At 36.7% G+C, this 19,336-nt stretch overlaps 1 pseudogene; it reads left to right on the top strand.

Annotated features, from left to right (window-relative positions):
- LOC138174949 (transcriptional enhancer factor TEF-3-like) overlaps positions 1–15,076 on the top strand; it is a 99,328-nt pseudogene extending 84,252 nt beyond the window's left edge.
- The last annotated feature ends 4,260 nt before the right edge of the window (positions 15,077–19,336 follow it).

Here is a 19,336-nt window from a genome sequence, read left to right as displayed (position 1 = left end):
TATATATATATATATATATATATATATATATATATATATATATATACTATTATTAACACTATTTTACATGTAATTGGGAAATAAGATATACAGGCACTGGGGAATAGAGATCCACTGGAAAAGTCAAAAGGGTTATAGGAGAAAATATGGGAGAGAGCAGATTGGAGGAGGCGATATCCTGTGGGACAGCTATTTTGGGGCGGTGGGTAGGGGATAGATGGGGAGAAAATTTGTAACTCAAAATCTGGGAGAAATGAATGATGTAAATCAGAATTTAAGAAAGCAAAGTTAAAAAAGGAGCTATTCCATTGGTTACATTTCTGCAACAGTTAGCACAGTGCTAGGATGAAATGGACACCTAATATATTCATGTTGACTGTTTTCTATAAACTTCAACCAATCACAGTATTTCTGTTTCATATAATTTCAGAAGTACAAGTGACATCCAAGGCAGTCTGGTGTACAAAGCAGTATATACGCAAATAAATATTTTGGATTAGGTTTCATGCTATTACTTCAGTTAATATTATTTGTGATGTTATCCAAGGAGACTGAAGATACAGACATCATCTTACAGAAATATTCCCAAATAGTTTTATTATAGTGTCTTGCATTGATTTCTTTAAAAGCATAGATTAGGTTACAAGTTGACAGGAAGTGAAATATATAATAGGGTCTGTTGGCTTTTTTAATTAAAGTATATTACAAAATCAAACCTCCTATATTTATTGAGCTGCTGCTATACACCACTACTAATCTACCTATTTGAATGGACATGTGATTGCTTTTCCAAAGTCAAGTCATAACTGGGTGCATGGACAGTTATTGACTGTCATAGCAGTTCACATATCTGCTACTTTCTTCCCACATTTATACATACTCTCTCCTTCCACTGAACCCCATCTTATCAGTAACACTTTTCTTGATAAAATCAGATCTTATCTCTTCTGAGTAGTTTAATAACTAATATTTACTTGTCTGATTAAGTCAAAAAAGAAACCTAAAAATGTCGGGTGCTTTGGGAGTAAGGACTATGCTTTCATAAAGCTCCTTTAGGTCAGGGATAGTTTCCCTTTTGTCTTTGTAGCCCCACTTCCTAGATCAATAGAAAACTCCTATCAAATCCTTGTTGAATTGAATTCAACCTTAAACTCATCAATATCTTTCTTTTTTAATATTTCAACTTTTAACAACTTTTCCTAAAATGGTCTTTCCCATCTCGTTTTATATATTATTTCTCTTTCTACATGCTATAGTCCAGCCAAACTATTCCTTTTGCTTTTCCTCATATATTGTTCTTAGCCTTTTTCCATCCCTTTTCATTTATTGTTACTCATGTGTAGAATATTCTACAATCTTACCTTCACTTCTTAACATTTCTTGTTGCTTTTAAAACTCTGTTCTATTGATACCTTTTCCGTGAAGGAATTACTGATTCTTCAAAGTTACTTATGCCCTGCCTGATAAATTTATCATGTAAAAACCTTTAAAATATATACATGCTTAATCAGTCCATAACTCTATCTTATTTATTTTTAAAAAATTATATACGTATACATACTTAGATGAACATAATGAGTTTGACATGAATAAGAGACTTTCAGCTAGATAGAACCAATAAGCAGCAGGTAACATGGGACTAAAAGCTTAGGAGAGAGATTGTGTGTATACATGCATTTTAGATAGATGCATATGTGAACCACATACATTGTGGTAATCGAGTGAACCATAATGACTCCATCTTGTGACACAGTTCTGGATCTCACTCAGCTCCTTTTCTATCCATTTATGGGTCTATTCCAATTATTGTCTTGTGTGAAAACTTTATTCAATTATGGTAATAGTGAGAAAATTTTATTGCATTGTTTTAACCTAGTCCTTTGTGATTGGAAGCTGGACCTCCTTTACCAGTTGCTTACAAATCCTTAAGAAAGGACCTCAAAAATTGAACCAGATGTGAATATATATATATATATATGTACATATATATATATACACACATATATATCAAACAACTCATATGTCTTATCTGAAAACTTGACCCATTGCAGTCAATCAATTACTGTTTCCTGATCCTTTGATTGAAAAACAGATGCTTGGAGAGGGGAAGGACATGGGTTAACTTTTTTTTTCTGATTTCAGAAAATTAAGACTATTTACTCTCTTCCTCCCAACTTGGAAAACACATAATCTTTCCTCCAATTAGAAATCAGATTATCTAATATTGATCTTGATTTATATCTGGTTGATTGTTTTCTTTTAATGCATAAACAATTTGTTTGCCCCTATATTTGGGTATTGGTGCCAAACTGAGGAGACCTGGTTTTGATTAGTTATGCAATTGGCATGCATTGCTTAAAAAAATGATATGCTCAGAAGCTGGAACCTTTCTTTCCCCAGTCATTCAATAAATCCACATGCCACCCAACACACACACATACACATACACACACACACATATATAATATTCATATGCATGTGGATACTAATGTATATGTATGTATGAATAAAGATAGATATCAACATTTATTTATACCCTTGAGAGAAACATAGGCAGAGACATCTATGAATTCTTGACCTGTTTGTTGAAGAGAGAATTTATGGGTTAGGAGATAGCATTTGGGGAAGGAGGATAATGAGTTTTATGCTGGACATATTTAGGTTGAGATGAGCGTGGGTCATCCAGCTAGATAGGACCAACAAGCAGCAGATAATATGAGATTTAAAGCTTAGGAGAGAGATTGAGGCTGAATATAAAGGTCTGGGGGTTATTTATCTAGAAATGATCAAGGAACCTATGGGAACTGAAAAAAAGTGCACAGAATAAAGAGAAGATTCAGGATAGACTACTAAGCCATATATACATTTGTAGGGAGGAGAATAAGGATGATGACCCACCAAAGGTGACCAAAAAGGCACAACCAGGCAGGAAGAGAATAAAAAGTGAGGACATTCAAATTGAACATGTGGTAAACAGTGCCAGATATTATAATAATTTTAAGAAGTACAAAGATTGATTTTAAAAAGTGCTCAAATTTGGCAATATTCTGGCTACCACAATGTTATTAAGTTCATAGAGAACACTTTCAGTTGAAAGATAATCATAAATAATCTATGGGGAATTGAAAAGTTGAGTGTGACACAAAAAAAGTTGGTGAAAGAAGGTAGACAGCCTTTCAAAGGGAACAAAGTCTCAGAACTTGGAAGTAACATTTTGTAGGTTAGGATAGTATTCAACAAGAGGGGCATAATAGTCATCATAAAAATACACCTACTATTGTGTAATGACCTGGTGATTTTATCCATGTAGAGATCCCCCAGAGAGCAATACCTTCTCACAATCAATACCAGTTATGCAATTTATGCAACTTCCAGCAATAGAGAATTTTGGGAGAACCAAAAATTTAACTGAGTTGCCCTTGTTTATATAAGTACAACGTAGCAGTGTCAAGACCTGAACCCAGATATTTCTGACACCGAGGCTGTTAAGTCATGTTACTTCTCTTGAATATTTTGCATACAGTATCATATATTATAATCAAAGTTATATTATAGTTTTATGCCCTCCTCCAGAAATCCTTGAGAGAAAAGATTGTGTTGTAATAATCTTTGTCTCCCCAACATCTAATATAAATTCTGTAATGGAGTAGCTGCTTAAAAAATGATTGAGTTATCCCTAAGTGATAAATAGCCCAAGGATATGAATAGGCAGCTTTCAGAGAAAAAAATTAGAGATATCTATAATCATATGAAAAAAATGCTCGGAATCACTATTGATTATTGAAATGCAAATCAAAACAACTCTGAGGTACCATATCTCATCTACCAGATTGACTAACATGACAAAACAGGAAAACTATAAATCCTGGAGAATCTGTGGGTAAATTGGAACATTAATGCATTGTTGGTGGAGTTGTGAACTGATCCAACCATTCTGGAGAGCATTTTGGAACTATACCAAAAGGACTATAAAAATGTGCATACCCTTCGACCCAGAAAGACCACTTCTAGTGTTTTATCCCAAAGAGTGGGAAAAGGACCAGTGGAAAAAGGACCCATATGTACAAAAATAGCAGCTCTTTTTCGAAGTGGCAAAGAATTGGAAATCAAGGGGATGCCCATCAATTAGGGAATGGCTAAACAAGTTGTGGTATATGAATGTAATGGAATACTATTGTGCTATAAGAAATGAGAAGCAGACAGACTTCATAATAACCTGGAGAGACATATAAACTGATGCTGAGTGAAAGGAGCAGAACCAAGAGAACATTGCAAATAATTATAGACACATTGTATCTGTGATGACTAACTTTGATAGACTGGAATCTTCTCAGCAATGCAAGGCTATAAGTGAACTCCAAAAGACTCATGATGGAAAAGGTTATCAACATGCAGAGAAAGAATTACAGAGTCTGAGTGCAGATTGAATCAAACTAATTGCTCTCTTTTGTATTTTGTTCCTTCTTTCTTGTTGTTCATTCCATTGGTTTTAATCCTTCTTTACAACTTGACTAATATTTAAGGTGAAGGTATTTGTATAACCTATATTGGATTACATGATGCCATGTGGGAAGAAGAGGGAGGATAAAGAGGGGGAGAAAATTTGAAACTCAAAAGCTTGTGGAATTGAATGTTGTAAACTAAAAGGAAATAAATAAATTTTTAAAATATATTAAAAATTCTTGTTTTAGATTTTATCCATCTGTTCTAGGAAGAGGATCTAAAAGCTGGAATGTGGTTTCAAAATGCTATTTCTTTTATTCCAACTAACCTTCTTCAGCTTTATGTTGTGTTCTTTAATTATTGGGCTACTAAACTTCACCCAGTTTTATGAGTCTACAACAGTTAATCCCAAAATATAAAATACTTTAATTATGCTTAGCTCTGAAATTCACCAGCCTGATCCTACTGGTGAATTGGGAGCATGTTATTGACCTTTTATGAGGACATTAACTTGAGACTACCCAGGTAGCCATTCAGTAAATGCATCCCTCCTCTTTACCAGTAGACAAAGGATGGGTTCCATTGTTTTTCCTATATAGCTATTCAGTTGATCTGTCACACACAGAAAGGACAGAAATATGGCTCATTAACCACTGTTGGTTCAGATAACTTAATTTTAGATGATATGAGTAATGGGAAATCTTGTTGATTAAATAATTTGCAATTAGACTATATAAAGCAATGGCAAATAGCCTGAAGGGGGGAAATATCTTGATCTGACCAGAAGGAATGAAGTAGATATTCTCATTGTAGCTACTTTTTCAGTATTAAAATTTCCCTCTGGCCTCTGCTGTACATCTCCTATGAATAATGTCACAAATTTTTAATAATAATATTAAGGGGGCAGTTAGGTGGTGGAGTGAATAGAGAACAGCCCCTGGAGTCAAGAGAACTTGAGTTTAAATCCAGCCTCAGACACTTGACAAACATACTAGCTGTGTGACTTTGGGCAAGTCACTTAACCCCAAATGCCCTCCAAAAAGCAAAATAATAATAATAATATTAAGACCAATCTACAGAAGGATAAAAATAAGTTAATTCCTGAGTTGAAGGGGTTTTTTTGCTTAAATAATAATTGCTCATATTTATATAGCTTTAAGATTTGAAAACTAAGCACAATGTGGCATAAAGAATAAAATACTAGGTTTAGAATAAAAAAGGCATGAGTTTATGTATTTCTGTATCATCTTGCCTTTTTCTTCCTTCTTTACTTCCTTCCCCTCTCTGTCTCTCTGTCTCTGTCTCTCTGTCTGTCTGTCTCTCCCTCTGTCTTTCTCTTTTTAACTTTCATGACCATGGACAAGTTACTATGAAGAAAAGCAATAAAAAATTTATAGGGGTGGCCAGGTGGCACAGTGGGGTGGCCAGGTGGTGCAGTGAGTAAGAGTGCCAGCCCCAGAGTTGGGAGACCTGGGATTGGTTCCGGCCTCAGATACTCGGCACCCACACAAAAAAATAACTGTCCATGTAACATTGAGCAAGTTACTTAACCCCGATGCTTAAAAAAAAAAAAAATTATAAAGTGTCCCTTCAACAAACCAAAACAACCAGAGACCATTTTCTAAAATCTATCACCTCAGTCTCAGCGTCATGGTCTCACATTTAAAGTAATTTACACAAAGATTTCTCTACCAAGTGCTCTTTTAATGTGGGAAGGCCAATCACTTCCTATTACTTTCACTTCCTAAAGTTGAGCTGGATTAAGCAGGTAACACTTTTAGGCTTCAGCTATCGTCTCATCTTTACAAGTCCTCCAGAAAATCCCAACATGCACTTTAGCTCCTTGACATCTACCCTTTAAAGTTCACATGGTCATGGTCATCTCCAACAATCCTTCATCTAAAAATAGGAAGGACTACCACAAAGTGGCAAAGAACAGTGGCCTATACTCATGGGCCACGTGTTGGCCCAAAGCATCTATCCATCTAGTGTCTTATGGTATTTCTCTATCATTTATACACAGGAAAGAGGAAATCCCTTGGCAAACTAATAATAGCAAATCAAAAAATTCCTCTTCTTTCTATGTTCAAATTGATGGGAGGATTGTGTCAGGCAGGGTACACTGCACATGATACTAAGGTTGTATGTAAGGATTAATGCTGGATTTTATGTGTTAATCCCAATTATCTTCCTACCTCAATCCCCATACTCCTCAACTAAGATTTTGAAGGTGTGAAGATATCAGCTAGAACTGTAAATTGTCAGACAGTTAAGTCACTACATTTTGGTCTAAAATTTTACCCATACCTTGATATAAGCCTTAAAATTAGCACAGCATATTTGATTATTTCCTGACAAAACTATTGAACTGAGCCAAAGGAACACTCAAAGCTGCCTGAATCTCCCAACCTGGAGACAACTTGTTTTTCACTAATATTTTGTAAGACCAGAAACCCTGAGGTTTTTTTGGGGGGAGAGGGAGGTAAAGACAATTTCAAAAACATTTCACCTTTTGGCACCCCATACTTACTCCTGTAGATCTACGACATTATGGAGGCAGCAATAAAAAGTTTTTTTAAGCTATTTATAAGTATTGACTAATACCTGTGAGACATAGTTCGATGTCAGATGATTGGTTGAAAGTTTGTCTCCCTGGGCATGGCTAACTCATGTATGGAAACTAGGAAAGCTATTCGTACCATTAACTCAAAAATTCCACTCATGGTGATACTCTGGCAGAACATCAAAGACAGCAAAAATCCTACAATGCTGAATTGAATATGTACCAAAATATTAATTGTAATGCTTTTTATGATGAGAAAAAAAAGACAAAGCAGGGAACCACAGAACTTGGGTTCTGAATGAAAGAAAATATAATTACTCCATTAGATTCAATAAAGAAGTGGAAGCCCAGGAAAAATTGAAAGCCTTGTATTAAGTGATGCAAAGTGAAAAAAAAGAAGCAAAATAGCATATGAGATGGCCTCAAAAGAATGAAAAAACAAAACTGAAAGGCATCCCAACTGAGGCAAAGTGCTCTGATTAATTATTCTTTGTCTCAGACAATAGACACTGAAACACACTTCTCTTAATAGAAAAGCAGAGGTATATCCATTCAAAAACTGCACATACTGTCAGCTCTTCTTGTTTTAACAGTTAATTTTGCTAAATTATTTTTTCTATTACAAAAATATTTAATGGAAATTGAGCAAGAGGATCTAAGGAAATTGAGGTAGAATAAACAAATGTCAACAAAACTTTTTTGGGGGGGAATTAAAACATTTTATTTATTTTGTTCAGTTTAAATTTTGGTGAGGGGCAATGTGTCAACACTGCTTAAGTGTTTTATTAATAGCTTCATTTAAAAGGTTTACCTGTCTATCTCCAAATGCATACACATAGAAGATGAAGAGAAAATTTTAGAAACTGAAGTTTTCTTGAAGAATGTAAATATAAGCTAGAAATAATCGAATAAGGGATTCATTCATATTGTAATTCAGATATTTTCCAGATTAATCCTAAAAATATGGACTGTGACTTTCCATGTAATGGGAAAACAACATGATTAAGAGTCTAAGAGAATTAAATAAATATCAAATAGTGTTTTGCCCGAGAAAATAAGCATTACGAACATGACTAGAGGAATGAACAAAATTAGAGAATAAGTAAAACAGCCATCATCATGCCAATAATTGTATTCTAAGCAATGATGCATAATTGACACCCAAAGCAATTAAGTAAATGTAGTGTAGGGGTTGTATTTCTTCTCCTGACACCCAAAAAAAGAGTGAGGAGGAAGGCACGATCTCACTAATTGCTCTAATTACCAGGGACTCTCTAGTTCAGGCAGATAAAGAAGAAAAGTAGGTTTTCAAACCTCCTGGTTCCTCCATCAAATGCAAAGTGGAAAAGCTGCAATTATTATATTGGGTGCTGAAAGGCAGTCTTTAGCTACGAAATTCTGACCTGATAACATGGAGAATTATATTGAGAGAAAGAAAAGCCTAGATCTTCCTGAGAAAGAAGCCATGAGTTTCTGTGATTCTGAGAGAATTCTGTTAAGGATCTGCTATTATTTTATTTACTAAATTATTTTTTGCATTTTAGAATGATTTATCAAAATTAAAGTGATGACATATATTTGTTTCTATGACTTTGAAGATATAGTCTACAAAAATCCACATCCAAAGAGGAGGGAACCTTACAAGACTATCTATTTTCTCCCCTGCCTTCAGGCAATACCTAAATGATTTTAAATAGTATTCTTTCCTGTTTTAATGATTTTTGGAGAAAGGGAAATTCAATAGAGTCCCATGAAAGCATATTCTAGCATTGAACATCCCCCTACTGTCAAAAAAAAAAAAGAATCCATTTTTTTGTTCCCTAGTATTTTTCTGGGTTTAGTAGTTAAGTAGGTAACATTTGCCACTACTGACCAACATATTTTTGGTAGATGATATCTCTTCTTTTGACTTCTGAGAGACTACTCTCTCTCAAACTCTTTAGCCCCACCCTTTCTCTTTTTCCATGGATTTTTTCTCCCCAATAATTTAAGATAGGTGTCCATCAAGACTCTGTTTTTGCCATATACCCCCCACACACACACATACACACACACGTGTGTTTGTGTGTTTTCCTCCAGACATCAATTCTAAAATCTCTAGAGACAAAGGTATGTAATAGTGGTCTTGAATTCAGAAAACCTAGGTTCATGTCCCAGACTTGGCGCTCACTAAGCATGAAATTCTGAACGATTTGCTTCCAGGTGGTCAATAAGCATTTATTAAGTTCCTCCTGTGTACCAGGCACTCTTTTAAGAGTTGGGGACACTAATATGAAAAAAAGCATATATAATCTCTACCCGTAAGTAGCTTCCAATCAAATGTAGGGAAACAATGTGAGCAAAACAAAACAAAACAACAACAACAAAATCGAGTATATTTTATAGTTTATTAATGGGAAAAAAGTAGATGTTTGAGAAATGCTGATTGCTTATGATATCCACAGAATAGCAACTGCCATGGAGATAGAGTGACAGAATAAACCTAGTGTTCTGCTTGGTATCAAGGAGATCAAGATTCAAGTTGCTCCTTCTTAAGCAAGCCCCTTGGTCCTCTTCACTGGACTCCCTGCTCTGCCCTCCTTAATCAACTCCCTTTCCTCTCTACATTTAAACATCTGGCCAGATTCAACATTTCCTAGGTCTGTGACACTGAGAATGTTACTTAATCTCTTTGTGCCTGAAAAGTTTCTATTCTTTAAACTTTAAATGATAAAAGAAGCTATAAATTGCATTAGTAGAGGAAATTCCTATGCTGATGATGTCAGAGACCCTCTGTGGACTTATATGACAACTATCATGCAGTCAGCATATTTTCTTGCTGAATATTGAAGGTTAATTAGGAAGAAGACACAGTTTTTTTTTCTTCCTCTTAGTAATGCTCAGTTGTTTATGAGGAGCCCTGAATTTGGGTATGTTCAATTTTTACACATCAAAACAGCATTTGACTTTTTGTTAAATTAATTTCAGAATATTAAAAAATCCATTTCTGTAAGTATACACTGATATATTGGTAAGAGAAAAGAAAGTTGGAATATATGTTAGTTGAAAAATTCTCTTGTCAGTATTATTTTTGCACATTTATTCTCTGTGATCAAAGTGGAAACTGAACTTCCCACTTGAGTGAATGATGAATAAGCTAATAAACATCCACTTTGTATACTAGATATTTATAGCCTGAAAGTAAGACAAATATTTAATCTGAAAGATGCATCATTTCAGAAGTGATGCACTGTGTAAGGCAATATTATATTATTATATCACTTCAGTTCATCCTGTCAAAACAGAATGAGAAATGATATGATATTATGGGAAAGAACACAATGCAAGAAGAGTGATAAGGGACATAGAGAGTGTGGAAGATTGTATGCTATTAAACATAAACCTAATAATCATAATGGTAAGCCATAAATTTGTAGTATCAAAAGAATGCTGAGCATGTTTGCCAATATCCAGCTTTCATATTTCTTAGCATTCAAGTCCTCAAGGTATTTCATTCAAACTTTGCAAAATTCATATTTTGAGGCTGTTTCTTTACTTCCTTCTTTCAAGTAAAAACAACAAAGTAAAACATACACATACAAAAATGACGCACATGTAAAATAGTGATGCTAATAGCAATTGTGATATTAATAATACACACCTACATTTTTACTGTACATATAATACATAGAAAGGATCCGATATTTGGTTCATCAATCAAATGTTTTTATTCTTGATAATTGGGTTTGTCATTTTAACATATTCACAATTATAGTTTGTAATAAATTTATTTTTTCTCTTTGAAAAGTAACAGTCAGCAGCATTATAATTATTTTTTTTTCTGTAAAACTATCTTGGACATGACACCAGAATAAAGTTACAAACTGACTCATGATTCAGCTCAACAAAACAACCATTTATTGAATGCTAACTGTGTGCCGAACTCTGCTAGTTTCTGGAGTATACAAAATGCAATTATATTCTAAGAGCTTACATTCTACTGGGAGAAATCAAAATGTATACAGATGAGAAAAAAAACACATACACATATAGATATATCTCTACATATGCACACATATACATATACTACATGTATACATGTGTGTGTGAGTATATATATAATGCAAAGTAATACTTTTGGAGGAGCAATAAAAATTGAGGAAGTTGGACACTTGGAAAAATCTCCTGGCTGGGGGGGGGGGGGTGGCCCTTAAAGGTCCTTTGAAGAAAGATGGGATTCTCTGTGTCTGAGGTGAAAAGGAAGAGTACCTTGAGGTACTCAAGTGTCCCAATGAGGACAATCTACGAAAAGGTACAAAGGTAAGATATGAGAATATCCTACATAAGGAACAGCAAGTTACCCTCGGGCTTGACAAGACTCTAAAATACATGAGGGAGCACAATGTGTAATCAACTTGGAAATGTAGACTAAATTCAATTTGGAGGGAACTTTAAATACCAAGTAGCGTATTTACTTCCTCCTAATAGGAATAGAAAGCCACTGAAACTTTTTTGAGAAAAGAAATGACTTGGTGAGAGCTATACTTAAGGAATATCTCTTTGGAATCTGTGTAAAGGGAGAGATCAATGAAAGACTCCATGAAGGAGTAATGGAAAGCAATTGAATTATGGAAATAACCCACAAAATAGATGTTGAAATCTTATATTAATGCTGTGTGAGCTATATGAATTTCCTAGTAAACTCTTCCCTCACTCCCTCCCATCTCCCCAATGGAGAAGATCCATCTCTTCTAATGGAAGTAAAACCTATAAGATTTCTCACAACCCAAGCAGCTAAAATTAAACTAGAATGAGAATGAAATAGGTCCAGAGGAAACTGAGGAAAAATGACCAAATTTCTAAGGAGAAAAGGAACAAATGCATGAAATTCTTTGGAGGTAGAATGAACAGGACATAGTTACTGATTAAATGGAGGGTGGGAAATAAAGGGAAATAAAACATAGATGATGAATAACTCCAAGTTTTCAGATCTGGGTGATTGAAAGGAGGAAGCTGCCCTCAACAGAAGTAGAAAAGGTAGAGCAAATGGTGGGTTGTGAGAAGAAGATAATGATTTCTTTTTTACACATGTTGCATTTGAAATGTCTGTGGATGTCAAGATAGAGATTTCTTGCAGGTAACTAGAAAACCAAGATTAGAGCACATGACAGAATTGTGGTAGGGATATATATATTTACAAGTCATCTTCACAGATATGGCCATTGAAACCATAGATAGACGGATGTGGGCCAGGCTATCACACCTGAGCAAGTTTAATTTCAGAGTATCCTGAAGCAATACTTGTGTAAGGCCTTCAAGGCTTAGTATACAGCATTATGCAATTATTGGTCTCTTTTACAAATGCGCACCTTCCAAAACCAAATATCCATACCTTGTTCTCCAAACCTATTCTTTGTTCCTCTTGAGACCTGACTAGTGGAATCACTGCTGAATCCACATATTCTCTCTTGTAACTAGAACTCTCTGCAACACTCTATGTCCAATACCCAGTGCTCTCTTTGGAGTAAAAACCCCACATGACAAAAGTTACCTATGTCACACTGCCAGTGTCAGGATCCTTATGGTCCCCAAATCTGTAAGCCTGATTAATGCTTTGCTTTCTCTGTTCCCAGTAATTAAGGCTCTCAGCACTTCCACACCCCTTCCGGCTCTTTGCTGCCTATCAGTAAAGATTTCTTTTTTCCTGTAAGAACAAACTAAAAGGAGGGGGCAGAGTCAAGATGGCAGAGTAGAAGCTGGACCCCCAATTGGCTCCGGCTTCCACCTTCCCCAATCAATGTCAAAAGGGGACTCTGAACAAACTTTGTAACTGAAGAACCCACAAAATGACACAGAGAAGAAAATGTCCTGTTGAGGACATCCTGGCAGGCTGGTAGGAATTGGCCAGAGCAGTGCTCTGGGAGCCAAGCCCAGGCCCCAGTGAGCTGGAGGTTTTAGCCCCAGGTCGGGTCTGACCAGCCACACGCAGAAAGGACTCCAGATCAGCAGCAGCTGTGGCCATTTCCAGAATTATCAACACATAGATGCAAAGCACAAAGTGAGAGGTCAGTGCAGTCTGGACTTTGGGATGCAGTAAGTAGGAGTGCATGGCTTTTGTCCCCGGGGTGAGAAGCCACTGAGAAGCCCCGCACAGCCAGCCAGCACCATGGGGCAGTTTGAGCTCTTGGCCTGCAGGGTATCAGGGGACCAAGTACCAGTCTGAGGGGTAATCACTCTTGCTTTAACCTTCTTGGATGTGGATTGCAGTCTAGGGTGGAGGTCCTGGGGTTGTGTGTCCAGCTTGCCAGAGTGTGTGGAGGCCTCAGAGAGGGCACCCATCTAATACCTCCGGCAGCTGAGAAAATCCCTGCATTTGGAATGAAAGCTCCCTTGTCCGGTGGCAGAGTCCTACTGTGGCAAAAAAGCCCAGGGGTCAAGTGACTGAGGGGCGACGTGACCAGGCCAAGGAAACAAAGCAAACAGAAGATTCCAACATTAGACTCCTATTTGGTGGACAAAAAGGAGGAAAGCATGGAACAGGAAGAAGACAGTGAAGTCAGAACTCCTGCACCAAAAGCTTCAAAGGAAAATATGAGCCAGTTACAGTCCATAGAGGACCTTAAGAAACAGATAAGAGACGTGGAGGAAAAATTGAGGAGAGAAATGAAAACGATGCAAGAATATTATGAAATGAGAGTCAACAGCCTGACTCAGGAAAACAACACCTTAAAAAATAGACTAACTCTACTCCCTCCCTCAGCTGCATGCATCTCATACCAGCCCTCATTCCTCACATACCAGGCTTCCTACTTTTAAATTTAAGGCCAGGGGGGTGGTGAGGCACAGCAGCCTCCCCAAGGCTCTTAACATCCTAGCCCGGCCTCCTGCCACCCCCCACCTCTCAGCTTCCACAGGCTAGCAGTCTCCTTCCAGGGTCTTCCTGCCCCTTTCCTTGTTTAGGAGAAGAGTTGGTGCATCTCAGAGTGCTCCTCAGCACTCACTTAGCACATCATCCCTCTCTCATCCCCCATCCCGGGACAGGTCCAACAGGTCCTTCTCCCAGCAGAGCCTTGGGGGGCCTAGCTGACACCATTAACTCCAATGAGTGGAGCTCTCCCATCTCCCCTGAGGGGAGCAACATCTCTGAGGGTAGCGATGCTTTGGACAAACCCATCGACAATGATGGAGAGGGTGTGTGGAGCCCTCACATTGAACAGAGCTTCCAAGAAGCCTTTGCCATCTACCCACGTTGTGGCAGGTGCAAGATCATCTTATCAGATGAGGGCAAGATGTATGGCTGTAATGAGCTGATTGCTCATTATATTAAGCTCCAGATCAGGAAAACTCCAACCAGGAAGTGCTCGGGAGATCCAAGCCAAGTTAAAGGACCACGCAGCTAAGGACAAAGCCCTGCATAATATGGCAGCCATGTCATCCACTCAGATCATCTCTGCTACAGCCTTCCACAATAAAATGGCCCTTACCCGGGGACCAGCCTACCCAGTAGTCTCACGGTTTTGGCAAGGAACTTTGCCAGGCCAAGCTGGAACTTCCCATGATGTGAAACCTTTCTCTCAACAAACCTATGCTGTACAGCCTCCATTCCCTCTGCCAGGGTTTGAATCTCCTGCTGGTTCCACCCCGTCGCTGTCGACCACTCCATGGCAAGGCCGATGTCTGGCCAGCTCCAAGTTCTGAATGTTGGATTTCTCTGCCTGCTTGGAGCAGCAACAAGACCCAGACATGTATAACAATCACCTATTTGTACACATTGGCCAGTCCAATCCCAGCTACAGTGACCCCTACCTTGAAGTGGTGGACATCCGCCAGATCTATGACAAATTCTCTGATAAGAAAGGAGGACTCAAAGAGCTCTTTGAAAGAGGACCCTCAAATGCCTTCTTCCTTGTCAAGTTCTGGGTGGAAAGTTCCAGAGAGACAGATCGAGAGGGGTGTTGGAACTAGGGAATAGAGGCCCAAAATATGGAAACTAAAATGGTGGCTGACCTTAACACCAACATCAAGGATGAAGGCAGCTCTTTTTATGGGGGAGGACGGGGAGAGTTGTCCAAGGGATTTTTATTGTACTAGATCTGGATGGGATGACCTTTGAGCTTTCTTCCAGCTCTGAGATTCTGTGATTATCTCAAATAGCCTACTAGCAAAATAATGATCAACAGAAAGTGGTAGGACTTTCATCCCTAAAGTACCATAGCCTGAGTGTGATTAAGGATTAGTGCTTCAACATTATTCTATTTGTCTTTTCTCATGACTCTGACAAGTTATAATGACACGCTGGAAAATTAGAAATGTTTCCAGTTTATTGGGGATGATGATAGAGGGCAAGTTCAATTAAAAATAACCATTGTGCCTTTAATCTCCTTGCTACCATGTCATAAAAAAGAAAATAGCATAGACTTACAATTCTATGAGTTATAACAGCTTTAGAATACATGGTAAGAATTTGTGCATGGCATCTCTACTTGTGCATAATTTCATAAAATTATGTTATCTACATGTATGTATATACATGCATTTATGCCACTAATTATTCTATAAATAATTCTGCTCAGTGGGTACAATTTATACTTACACACAAATACACACTTATGAATTAATAGCATTATCTTAGAGAAATTAATGAGAGATTCGCCATGACTTCACTGGGACTGGGAATTCAAACACATCCATGACTTCATAGATGTGTGAGAGTTACTTGATTCTCAGAGAAATAAAATTACTTTCTCATGGTCATGTTCTGTGTATGGTGAAATCCTAGATTTGATATTAGGGCTGATTGATCTAAGGGCAGTATTGTATATACTGAGTGATGAAATTTTCATAGACTCATAGATGTTTTCTAAACTATGAATATCAAGTAAAATTTTATTTTGACATAGAACTCACGTAAAGACGATCATATACATTTTGTCTATGCAGGAATCTATAGTCCCAATAGTTCAGAATTTAAACATTGTATGGCCAAAGGCCTGCATTCAAGAATTGACTATCATTTTATTACCTTTGGGCAAATTTGGGAAAAATTTCTTAACCTTTTTGGGGCTCAGTTTCCTCATGTGTAAAATGGAATATCTGTGACATATGACCTAGATAACTTAGAACACCAAATCTCCAATTCTGTGATTCTTCAAGCAAGGGAGGATGTATAAAATTGACAAGTTTGATCAGATGGCACAATATTCTGTATTTTACTGAGTATTTTCCCCTTTATAGTTCTCTAAGTGCTCCATTTTTTTAAAGCCAAGAATTATTTTGGTCTCATCAATCTCCAGTCAGTAGTCATGATCCTCTAAAGGTTTCATAAGAACATTTAAAAGTATGACTGCTTAACTTAACAAATACTAGCTAAGACCTTTGAAATGTTCTACAAACACACTTGTTCTGTTTCTAAAACCATTGAAGTATCTAAGCAATGAAGCATAAGTCTGTGAAGAACCCCAAACAACAAATAAATCCCTGATCTTCCTATTTATTTGGGAATATTGTACACATTTTAGGATTTAATATGCCTTTTAAATTATGCTTTGCTTGGACTAATAGAGTGAATCTCCTTAGTTACATAATCACCTGGAGTATCCCGCAAATTATAATTCTTCTCAAAGTCCCAGGACATTCACTGTATTTCCTACAATTTGCACTGAAGTCATAGAACTCTTTCATAAACACCTTAATATCAAATTAACCCTAGAAACCAGATTTTTTTTTCTATACTAGTTACAAATTAATGCTTAGTCGATTATTTAGAGATGTAGGAGTGCAACAATTGTTCTGCTAATATATTCTTAACCTCTTGATAGAAGCCTGCAGGGTAAATTGCAACCTTAACATCAATAAGAGATAAGTAATAAGATGTCCCTAGAGAAGAATATGCTGATTGCTGAGCATATGAAAAGTCAATAATGATCACTTAGTGTTTGTAATCAACCCAATTATTACTACTGATATTACAGAATGACCAGAAATACTAAAGTGAATTAATTAATTTATTAATTTGGTTTCCCATTTGCACAGTATCTGTAGAATTTCCCTCCAGGCCATAGATAAATGCAAAGCCAAATTTTACTGTGTTCAGAATAATCTGAATTCCCAGAGTACAGGGTGTTTTGAAAGCAAAAGGAGGCAGTTCCTGAATGCATCCATTGAGAAAGGGGAATCATCTTTGAAAAAAACAAATGACAAAAAAAATAATTCAACCAATGAGTTACATTATTTATAATCACCTGAAAGATAATTAAATGCAATGGTCACTCCTTTGAATCCTTAAAAAAATATGATCAAATGGTTGTTATATATGTAAAATGTCAGGGGAATTTCAGCTGTAATTTATAGTGATTCTAAATGGAGGGGGCTTGAGAAATGAAAATAACTAATATAAAAGTGGTTCCAGTATTCTTTCACTAAGAGGCAGAAAAATACTATCCAATGTACCCCTTATGTGAATTTCCCAATTACGGTGATGGTTTCTCCATGGCAGTTATTATGATGAGATGAACGCTACTTATGCTAGGATTTTAGCCTTAATTCAGGTATGTCTAGACATTTAATTAGGAGATACAAGAGGTGATTTGTCCTCACTATATCAATAGCATTCATGGAAGTCCTATCTCATATTTCTAATGTGACCGTCATGCAAAAAGTTTCCTCACTCATTTTCTCATTAGTAAGAATTGTCAGTACCTTCAAAGAATCATCTTAAATGCCTCCAAAATTAGAAAGATCATAAATGTTAGTTGTTATTTTTGCCCATTATGTATTTGGAAAGAATGTGAATCATGAGGTAAAGTGAATAATTACTTCTCTAGGGTTCCCAGGCTGAATTTAGGTTTTTAAAGATGGTTAAATTTATGTGTGTGTATAAATTTACTTATTTATTTGTTTGTTTGTTTGTTTATAAGTGGGTGAGGCTGTTAGAAGGCTATACTTCAGACCTCTGTCAGTCAAGGGAAAATGTCCTGTAGCTAAGGCTATAGTTGTTCTAACTCTGACTCACTGAGTCACAGAATATATTCATATTATGTGTGCAATATGAGGGTCCAAAGATGAACAAAGATATTCTATTCTCAAGATGCTTATGAGGTAGAGGAGGAATGAGAGAAATATACAAAGAATTGTTAAAGTTAGAAAATGGTTAACTGAAAAGTCAATAAAGAATGAGGTGAATGAGATTCTAGGAAGGAGATCTCTTTTCGAGGAAGGAGATTTTAATTCTATTCAATTAATAAATATTTGTTAAGTATTACTATAAGTGAAAACTTAGAATAGTTTTCCAGTTATTCTCTAATTTTTACCCACTCCAACTCATCTACACAGCTTCCACAGAGATATTCTTAAAACATTGTTCTAAGGAACTCATCCCTAAGCTCAAAACACTTCAGTGTTGGGGGTGGCTAGGTGGCTCAGTGAGTAAAGCGCTGGACCTGGAGTCAGGAGGACCTGAGTTCGGTTCTGACCTCAGACACTTAGCACCCACACAAAAGATACTAGCCGTGTAACCTTGGGCAAGTTACTTAACCCCAGTTGCCCTCCAAAAGGCAAAAAAAATAACACTTCAGTGGTTACATATTATTAAATGTCTCCTTTCTGTACATAAAGTCTTTCTTTTGAAAGTGATTGATATCACAATTCCTTGCCACATTGGCTGCCTTGCTATTAGGCATCTCTTGCAACCTCCAAGTTTGTTTGTTTCTTTGTTTTTTTTCCCAAGATCTTCCCTTAGGCTTAGAATGTACTCTCTCCTCACCTTCAGCCCTTAGAATGTCTACATTCCTTTGAGACTCAGCTTAAGTGTCACCTGCTACATAAAGCTGATTCCTTCAGTTGTTAGTGTTCACACACACACACACACACACACACACACAGATTTTTAAAAGTTACTTAGAATAATTACTACTGTGAGACAGGGATGGGGCCAAACACTGGGAATAAAGAGAAACCCTCATAGAGATCACAATTCAAACAGGGGTGACTCCATGCAAACCAATAGGCTGTGCACACTCATATTTACAATTATATACATGCACACAAATAGCGTTTGGATTTTATGTGCGTATTAAGTGTATGTATTATATGGGTGTGTATGTAAGATAAATAGAAAATAACAGAGGGAAGATATTAACAATTATTTGTGGTGTGACTTGAAACCAGAGCCTCTGACTGCTCTTTCACTTGGAGCCATATAGCACCACAGAGATAATTTTAGTGTTGAGGGGGAAAAAGATCTTAGGGGCAAAACTTTGGCCTTATGGAGAATATTGGTATGGTTGAAAACACTTTGAAACTATACCATCTTTTTTTTTTATTTTATTTTTTTTTTTTTAGCAATCGGGGTTA

The sequence above is a fragment of the Petaurus breviceps genome, unplaced genomic scaffold, assembly GCF_028583685.1.
Source record: "Petaurus breviceps papuanus isolate PSGF00001 unplaced genomic scaffold, PetGlider_PUasm1.0 76, whole genome shotgun sequence".
NCBI classification, from domain to species: domain Eukaryota; kingdom Metazoa; phylum Chordata; class Mammalia; order Diprotodontia; family Petauridae; genus Petaurus; species Petaurus breviceps.
This window is presented reverse-complemented; position numbering and strand designations above follow the sequence as displayed.